The following is a 9,926-nucleotide window of genomic DNA, read 5'->3' as shown; positions in this document are numbered from 1 at the left end:
GTACGCGGGCCTCTCACTGTTGTGGCCTCTCCCGTTGCGGAGCACGGGCTCCGGACGCGCAGGCCCAGCGGCCACGGCTCACGGGCCCAGCTGCTCCGCGGCACGTGGGATCTTCCCGGACCGGAGCACGAACCCGTGTCCCCTGCATCGGCAGGCGGACTCTCAACCACTGTGCCACCAGGGAAGCCCAAGCCAATATTTTATACTAACTATAAATGGAGTATAGCCTTTAAAAATTGTGACTCACTATATTATACACCTGTAACTTATATAATATTGTACATAAACTGTACTTCAATTCCAGTTTGAGTTCAGTCTTTATCTTTAAAAGTAGGACAAGAATTATAAAATGAATTTACTTCCTTATATGTTGTTATTATTAAATTTATGTTGCAAATAACATTATATTGTTAGAACTGTGTTCTTAGAGAGTATAGATTCTTGAAAATAAAAGTAGTGCTAATTTTGTTTTTTCTTTCTTTCTTGGACAAATTTATATGATTACTTGGAAGATCTTTCACTTCATGTCTAATAACTGTGGTATAACTATACAGAGGGTCATGTTTGCAAAAATATTTGAAGGCTTCATTAGTTTTCCCTAATCCTTCTATAATCAAATTATTCCCTTTTGAAATAACTATTCTGTGGTCATCTTTGTGCATTTTTTTCTCTTCCTCAGTCTCTCCCTCAGTTTAATTGGTAAATTGTGCCAGATCCTCATTTGTCAATGATGTGCCCTATAGTTGGAAGAGTTCACCAACATTTCTTTTCATCAAATTCATTACTCCCATATTTTTAAACAAGATTTTCTATTTCATTTTGCATTGCGTAATTAGATGTTTAAGAGTTAGGCATGGAGGAAAATTTGAGTGAGTGCTAATTTTATAATTTTTTTTTTTTTTTTGCAGTACGCGGGCCTCTCACTGTTGTGGCCTCTCCGGTTGCGGAGCACAGGCTCCGGACGTGCAGGCTCAGTGGCCATGGCTCACGGGCCCAGCTGCTCCGCGGCACGTGGGATCCTCCCGGACCGGGGCACAAACCCATGTCCCCTGCATCAGCAGGTGGACTCTCAACCACTGCGCCACCAGGGAAGCCCTAATTTTATAATTTTTAAAAAAATATTTATTTAGGTTGTGTGGGGTCTTAGTTGAGGCAGGCGGGCTCCTTAGTTGTGGCTACAGGGCTTCTTAGTAGTGGCTCACAGGCACCTTAGTTGTGGAATGTAGGCTCCTTAGTTCCTGCATGCGGGCTCCTTAGTTGTGGCATGCGAACTCTTAGTTGCAGCATGCATGTGGGATCCAGTTCCCTGACCAGAGATGGAACCCGCGTCCCCTGCATTGGGAGCGCGAAGTCTTATCCACTGCGCCACCAGGGAAGTCCCTAGTTTTATAATTGTTTAAGCTCATTAGTTAATAATATTCTGATGACCTTTGTTTCTCTACATAACTTCAAATTGGCAAGAACTTATATAATGAACATTTAGATAAGAAGACCACCCTGCATGTGAATAATTTCATAATATTTCATCACACACAAATAAATGCACACATACTCTCTTATTTATATTCTGTATCTTATTTTCAAATACATGAGCATAGAACTTTTGAGAAATCTGCTGCCATACTTTTAAGAGAGACCTCAAGGCCATTTTACCACCACAAAACACATAGCTCACAGGTTTTTAATGAGAATTTAGGTATATTATGTTAGTTTGATTTAACAACACAAAAGGGACAAACGTGTGATGGTTTCAGCATAGTGTACAAATATACATCCTCATGGATAAGAAACTGAATATATATTGATGACACCAACAACCAGCAGAGATTCTTTTGGCCTAGGTTCTGGGGACACATAGAACTTACAGCTCAATAGGTTAATGAAATTGCCCATCTCTATGACTGAAGGTTTCTCAAAATTCTTGTTTAGTCCATTGTCTTTAACAATCTCAGAAAATGAGTGTCTTTTCTAAAGAACTGAGGGTTTCCAGGGCAACACAGCCCCCCCAAAACCCCCCCGCCCCCAGCACTGGACATGTGTCCCTGGCCTTTGATGAGCATCTTGTGGTGGAGTCTTACCCCTGTCTCCAGCAGTGAGGCTTCACTTGATTTTGACATTCCCAGGAGCCGTTTTTCCAGCCCCTGTGTGTATTGTCTCAAAGCAAAGAATGTTCGAACTGAGAGTCTCCTGTTGAGCATCGAGCCATACGTCATCACTTCATGGATAGAGAAACAAAGTGCCTTGGGCACTACAGGTGGTACTGCTGACAGCAGAGCTCATCAGACATAAATGCTCCCAAGGAAAATTCCTCGGAGAAAGGAGGCTGTGAAGATGTGATCATTCTGAACAATTCTTTATCCACACAGGGCAAATTCCCCCCAACCAGGGTACTCACATTGGTCGAAGGGGCAGAGCCCTGGAGGATGAATTGAAGAAGAAAATTTGCCAGGGCTTCAGAGGACTCCACATCCACCTAGCCCTTATCTGTAGGCTCTCCAAGATGCCCTGGAGTGCCCAGGTAGGTAAATGTTGTTGGAAGTTTGAACACTGTTGTCTTAAGCAAGCAGGAACACCCTTCCAGATGGATCAGAGAGAGCCACAAGCTTTGGTCGGAACCAGAGTTACCATTGGAGCATGTGCAGCTTCGGGCACCTTCCTCTCTATTTGCTCATAAACCAGGCCTTCCTCATCTGTGGGATACATTTCTGAGTAAAGCTGCACCCCCCTCACATCCTCACACTTCTTCCTACAACGCCTCTGCCTCCCTCCTGCACCAGACGACTGGGGCTCACCCCCTCCTAAAACCCTTTTCTATACATCCTTCTTCCATTTACTTTCACGTTCCCTATTTCCCTTAGGACACACATTTCAGGAGTCAAATCCTTCCAGAAACTTCTCTGGCTTATCTCATAATGCTTACCACTTTACTCTGTTCTCCCAGCTTTTGGAGAAATACTTTTAGATAGATAGATAGACGGACAAACATAGTAGATACGGCATTATAGATTTGGTTTCCTCTATTAGATCTTAATCTCCTAAAGCCCAAATAGCACATCTTCTTATTTCTTTTATATTCTCCTTCTCCAGTTTTTTACACTCTGTTTCACACCCCACCCCCCGACTCCACACACATACATACACACACAACTCTGAACCACCTTCCTCAGCTCTGGCCCTGGATGAGCCTCTAATGTGTTATCGGGCTCCATTCTTGCTGACAGCATTCTGGGCCTATTACTTATGTTGTTGAACCCAAGTTTGTGTCCCCAATGCACAGTGAGGCCAAATAAACCAAAACGTCGGAGTTTGGAGCAGAGAAAGGTTTATTGCAAGAGCCATGCAAGGAGAATGGGCAGCTCGTGTTCAAAAGACCCAAACTCCCCAATGGGTTTCAGGGGAGAAGTTTTTATAGGCAAAATTTAGGGGGAGAGCTGCAGGGTGTGTGACCCTCCTCTGATTTGTTGGTGGTGATATAAGAGGGTGGTGCTCTAGGAGTCTCAATCATCAGCCTTCTTCTGGTTCCAACCAGTCTGGGGTCCACAGCTTGTGCTCAGCCTGAAGTTACCATCCTCCACCTGGGTGGGTGCCTTATTTCCTGCAGAAGAACTCAGAGAAATGTATCAAATTGATATGCACATGCCCCCACCCCCATCGTGAGGGGGAACCAGACCAGGTCCCATGCTACACTGTAGTTTCTCTCTGCATTCCCTCACTCTCCTAATTGGTAACTGTTTGAATCTGCCCTTTGGAAGTCAGGGAAGGTCTAGGAGGCTGAAAGCCTTTTCCTACACATAAGAAATGGGGGACCCAGAAAGGCTTTTGTGTCCAGGAGGGCCCCACAGTGTCCTGCTCGGTTTCACTTGAAGCCCATGCCTACATAGACGCATATCTCTTATAACTTGAAATTTCTGCTTAGGTTTGGGTATCTTTGCACCCTGATCTTGGATTTCCTGACACCGTGGTCTTTCCTGGCTGCACCTCTGATGTCTGAGCCCATCAGATTAGTTCACAGGTCTACCCCATGTGGTCCTGACCTGCCCTGGCCTGCCAGCACCCAGCCTGGGAGGAGGATGGCACTTCAGGGCGATGGGTGAGCCTAAACTCTCCATGCAAGCTGATTGCTGTTGGGATGACATTTCAGAATGATGGTGAGAATAAAATAGAGGCTTGTCTCTAGCATCAGCCTGACCCTCACCTGGCCTGAGTTTAAGGACATTGTTGTCTGACCCTCACCTGGCCTGAGTTTAAGGACATGCTCTATTTCCAGAGACTGGAAATCATGATTCTTTATCATCTTTAAGACCTTGGAGATCAGCTATGCTTTCTCTCACAGGGTATCTATATTGGGTTTATGTTTTCTGGAACATGAAATCCTCTATTCTCTAAAGCAAACAAAAAATACAGAAATTTTCTCTGTTTATTCTCAAAGATCCTTTTAAAACCTATCTTCTCACTTTTTATCTGACATCTGTTGCCTACACACACGCACTCCACATCCACTTTCACCAAACAGACCACCCTTACTCTGGTTCCTAAAACTAGAGTCCAGAAATCTCTGCCCCTTCCCAGGAGCCAAGTCAGTGGCTTTCATCTTTCTCCCCCTGAATCTGGGGCTCCCTCCACAAGGGCCAGGAAGAGGAGAGAGCAGAGAACTGTGACGTTTTTATTGTGTGTTTGAAATTGTCTTGGCCAAGGGCCCTGCATGTGTTATCTCATTGAAGACACATGGTGCTCTGAGAAGGAGGTGTTGTCATGCCCATTTGGTAAAGTGGAAAACTGAGGCTCAGAGAGCTGGAGTGACTTGCCTCAGGTCACACAACCAAGATTCAGGTGGATCTGAACCCATGGAGCTGAGCTCAGCGTTGCTCCCCAAAGGAACAGGATCCATTCATTGTGTGAGCTCACTATTCCTCAGAGAATATGGTACAGGGAGGAAAACCCCATATTCAAGGCAAGGCCACCTTTGACCTAATAAACTTGGGCGTGACTAACTAAGATGCTCTTCAATGCAAACACAGGCTTGACTGTCATTAAGCTGAGCATTCTTAGAAGGTTCATGTTAGGTTCTTGTTTTCGCTGTGGTCCTTTAAAGAAGCTCTTTTTTTCCTGTGTCCATGTTTAATCTCACAGAGTCAGTCACTCCCTTGAGGGAAGTTAAGCTGATGGGGTGAGACTGAGTGTGCCACCAATATTTCCAGTCATGACACCAATGAAAAGACAGTCTTGACTGCCAAGACGATTAAAACGAATGCCTTGTCTGCCTCGGTCCAGATAGCAAGGCTGGTGCAGAGAATCTTCACCTCTGAGGGAGATGGAACTGCCCTCAGCTCTGCAGGCTGGCATGAAGCAGAAGAAGTACTCCTTCCCACTGAAGAGATGCTGGACTATGACGTGGAAGGCTGCAGGGTCATGGCCAAGGTGACCTCGGTTCTTGACTGACTCTTGAGAGCTCTGGGGCTTTGGGTGAGTAACTTACTCTCCCTGAGCCTATACTCCCTTAGCTGCAAAATAGGAGATCTTGTACCTCCGTCACAGGCAAAAGAGTGGCTGATCTGGGAATAAAATATTAATGATTATTTTTTCCTTTTCATTTCTGGTCAACACTAGTGGTCTCGCTACATTGGCAAAATGAGTCCTCTACGACATAAAGATACAGAATGCCACCAGAGTAGCACAGAATAAGTTTGACAAAACTCATATTAATAAAAGTATGAGAAAGATGCATTCCCATACACGGAATGTGGGAATGTATCCTCTGGGGAGGGTGACGGGGCATTATGCATTAAAATTAAAAATCCACTTACCTTTTGACTCTGCTCTTCTATAATTTTATTGTATAAGTGTGATGTGGTATGTATGTATGTGGGTGTTTGTGTTCTAAATGTCCAAAATAGGGGACTAATTTTTTAAATGTACAACATTCAAATAATGGGCATTATACACCTATTTTTAAAAGGATGTATTGATATGAAATATTATCTAAAATGGATTAAATGAAAAAAACAGTTATTCAATGTAATGTATAATGTCAACCCACTAATTAAGTATATATATTCACACATATTTATATACATTTTACATACACACAAGTATATATTTATTTATGTACAAAAGATCTGAAGGGATGCCCAATATAGCTGCTGCCTCCCAAGTCCTTGTATTTCAAGTGGATTGAAAATACTACTTAACGTCAAGCCTGACACAAGCCAACTATAGTCAAATGATGTAGGAGTTGAGGGATACTTGATGAAGGAAATATATGGAAATTCACATTTTTAAAGATTACGTAGAACTTGTATTAAGAAAGCCAGAATCATAATTCCCACTTCTTAGAGTTCCCCATAGTCCTGGATACCTGGACCAATTGATCGCATACCAGGTGGTAATAGCTATAGCCTAAGTTTCCCGAAATAAAAAAGCAATACACTTAGGAGGCAGCTTCAGGGAAATATGAGTAATGGGAAACACTCAAACCAGTGAGAAAACAGCACAATTGCTTCTCTCTTTCATTTATTTATCAGGGATAAGCTTTGCCTATGGAAAGTAAGGACAAAGTTTATTAATATTTTTGAACTTTTTATTTGACTTTTCAGTGAGAAAGAAGAAATATTGTACCTAAATCCTGGAGTTTATTACCTGCAATTGTTTATGGCTTTTGTTACACCGAATTTCAGCAGTTGAAATGCATCTCAATATATTTTAAAGATGGCTTTACTTAGGTGACAGCTTATCTAAGTTTTATTCCTGAATCGGCCTCCGTTATAGTGGAAAAATACCATTATTTAAATAGATCTCCTTATTTTGATTACAGTTTGGAAGGACTGAACATGAATGTGGGAGAAACTGGACTAGTTTAGCTGTGAAGGGCTATGGATCATCTACTTTTCTCTTGATGTTAAAAATGTTTTTGAAATATTTTGGAGGCACTGTGTGTGTGTGTGTGTGTGTGTGTGTGTGTGTGTGTGTGTATGATATCACTTCACACCACATGACAGTTGGCAAGGATGTGGAGAACTGGGACCTTCATACATTGCAGGTGGAACTGTAAATGGTGTGGTCAATTTTGGAACACAGTTTAGCAGTTTCTTAAAATGCTATACATACACTTACCATATGACCTGGCAATTCCACTCCTATCTGTTTACCCAAGAGAAATAAAAACATATGTCCACATAAAAACTTGTACGCAAATGTTCATAGCAACACTATTCATAATAGCCCAAATGGGGGAAACAACCTAAATTTCCGTCATCTGGTGAATGGATGGTTATAACATTGTATATCTATCTTCACAATGCCATCCTATTCATCAATAATGAGGAATGAAGTACTGATACAGGCTGAAACGTGGATGAACCTGGAAACTTGATGTTAAGTGAAAGAAACTAGTCAAAAAGACCACATATTGCCTAAGCCCACGTATGTGAAATGTCCAGAATAGGTAGGTAACTGTATAGAGACAGAAAATAGATTAGTGATTTCCCAGGGAGTGAGGCTGGGGGATAGGGGTCCATATGGGGAGTGACTGCTAATTGGGACGTGGTTTCTTTGGGGGGGTGATGAAAATGTTCTAACTCAGATTGTGGTGGTGGTGGTGAGGTCTATAAATTTACTAAACACCATTAAACTATACATGTCACAAGAATGAATTTTATGATATGGAAATCATACCTCAATAAAGCTGTTAAAGAAGATGGGAAGGTTACCAGTGTGCAGAGGACACTAGCAAGAGGTCAAGACCATGGTCATTGGAGAGGTCTGGACTAGGTATGTAACCAAAGAGCCTTGTGTAAAAAATTTTGCATACAAAGTCTTTATTTTAACAGGACATGAGTATAGAGGAACATGTAATCTTTCACCGGAAAACATTTCACTGCTGAGTTTTCTTTGAAATAATGTACCGAGGTGAGAGTGTGCTGTTGGAATGTTCACCTTGACAGGTTGCTCTTCAGATTATTTTTTCCCTCAGAACAAGTCGAGTTGTTTGTCTCCTTCTTCTTTTTTAAAACAACCATAAATAAATGGAAATTTTTGACATACTGTACAACACAGTTTGTTTGTTTTTCTTTAGAGGCTGGGGGAAATGTTTTAGATTTTATTCCATGTGGAATTCACAAACAAACAAGAAACAAAACAAGAAAAGCCTGTGCAGTCTTACCCACTCTTTTTAACTTTCTCTGAAAGCCGGCTAAGATACCAAATCTGATTCTCTTTTTATCTACCCAAGGGCAAGGATCCTCATTAGAAAGGAGAAGGCTTGCAGAGCTGAGGACTAAGTGAAGAAGTTCAAAACAAGAAAAGCCTGTGCAGTCTTACCCACTCTTTTTAACTTTCTCTGAAAGCCGGCTAAGATACCAAATCTGATTCTCTTTTTATCTACCCAAGGGCAAGGATCCTCATTAGCAAGGAGAAGGCTTGCAGAGCTAAGAGGACTAAGTGAAGAAGTTCAAGGTCATCTCACCAGGGCATGAAATGCTCACAAGGTGCGATTTGACAGTAAGAAGCCAAATGTCCATGGAGTGAAACAGAATACATTTCAGCGCTCAACTTTCACCCGCATGGATCCCTTTCCTAAAAGTTTTGTTAATGAATGATTACAGAACACCAGAATGTGGGCAGGGGAGGATGGGAGAGTTGAACCTTTGTTTTAATCACAGTGATGGCAGAAATAGTGCTTCAGAAACCTTCACATCAGACTACTCGTTTCAAATCCAAAATAGCGTTATTATCAATCTTATCATCAATTCCAATGTTCAAAGAACACCAGTGCACAAAGAACTCTTGGACGTTGGTTACCTTCTCAACTTTATTGAGGTACAATTTACATATCATAAAATTCATCTATTTTAAGTATACGATTCAAAGACTTTTAGTAAATTTAGAGAGTTTTGCAACCATCACCACAATTCAATTTTCTCTACAGAGAGCATGGTTAGAATCTGAAAATCGGAAAGAAATTAAAGAAAGGACTTACAGAAGGTGAAACCACCTGTTAAGAGTAAGGTATACTGAGTTCAAGAACTTTTTATTTTTTTAAAAAAAATGATACCATTTATACCATTATACCAAATTATAACATTTAAAAATGTTATATCTTTGGGATTCCCCTGGCAGTCCAGTGGTTAAGACTTCACCTTCCAAAGCAGGGGGTGCAGGTTCGATCCCTGGTCGGGAAGCTAAGATCCCACATGCATCACAGCCAAAAAACCAAAACATAAAACAGAAGCAATATTGTAACAAATTCAATAAAGACTTTAAAAAAATGTTATACCTTTTAGGTATATGTTCCTTACTTCTTATTTTAAAATTGAGGCATACCATTACTGCTATTTCAGGGATATTACCAGAAATAATGGTAAGCTATTTTGGTGCCATCTATGTTTGCTTCAAAAAATAAAAATCCTGATGCATGAATTCTCAAAACATTTTAAAAATTGAAGTGTTTGAATTCTGCCTTAAAAATAATTGAAAAAAAGAGTAAACCCTTGAGAGGTATTCAGGGATTTGGCTGCTTCTAACAATAATGTCTTCCTTTAAGGAAAATGAAAAACAGGTTCATAGAAGTAATCAAACAAAGTTGTTGACCAAAATGGTAATTATTCCCATAAAATGATAGTAAAGGAAGCTGTAATAAAGAAGAAAAAAACAGGTTCTGTTTTTCTTGATCTGTATTGACTGGGTGTGTAAAGGAATGTGTGTTTCTCCCAAATTCCTTGGTTACCTGCTTCATTAAACAAAGGAGCTTACTTTTCTACTCTCACCCGCACAGAGCAAAAATGCATTCAATGCAGATACGGCAAGACCAGGTCTAGACAATAAGCCCTGGGGTCGGCCCGTAAACACAGTGCCTCCAGCTATAAACTCTGTGTAACTGGTAATGACGCTCGATGCAGTCTTTGGGCCACCAAGGAAACCATCAAGACTTC

Source organism: Physeter macrocephalus, chromosome 11 (genome assembly GCF_002837175.3).
Source record: "Physeter macrocephalus isolate SW-GA chromosome 11, ASM283717v5, whole genome shotgun sequence".
In the NCBI taxonomy this organism is placed as follows: Eukaryota; Metazoa; Chordata; class Mammalia; order Artiodactyla; family Physeteridae; genus Physeter; species Physeter macrocephalus.
Note: the sequence above shows the minus strand (reverse complement) of the source record.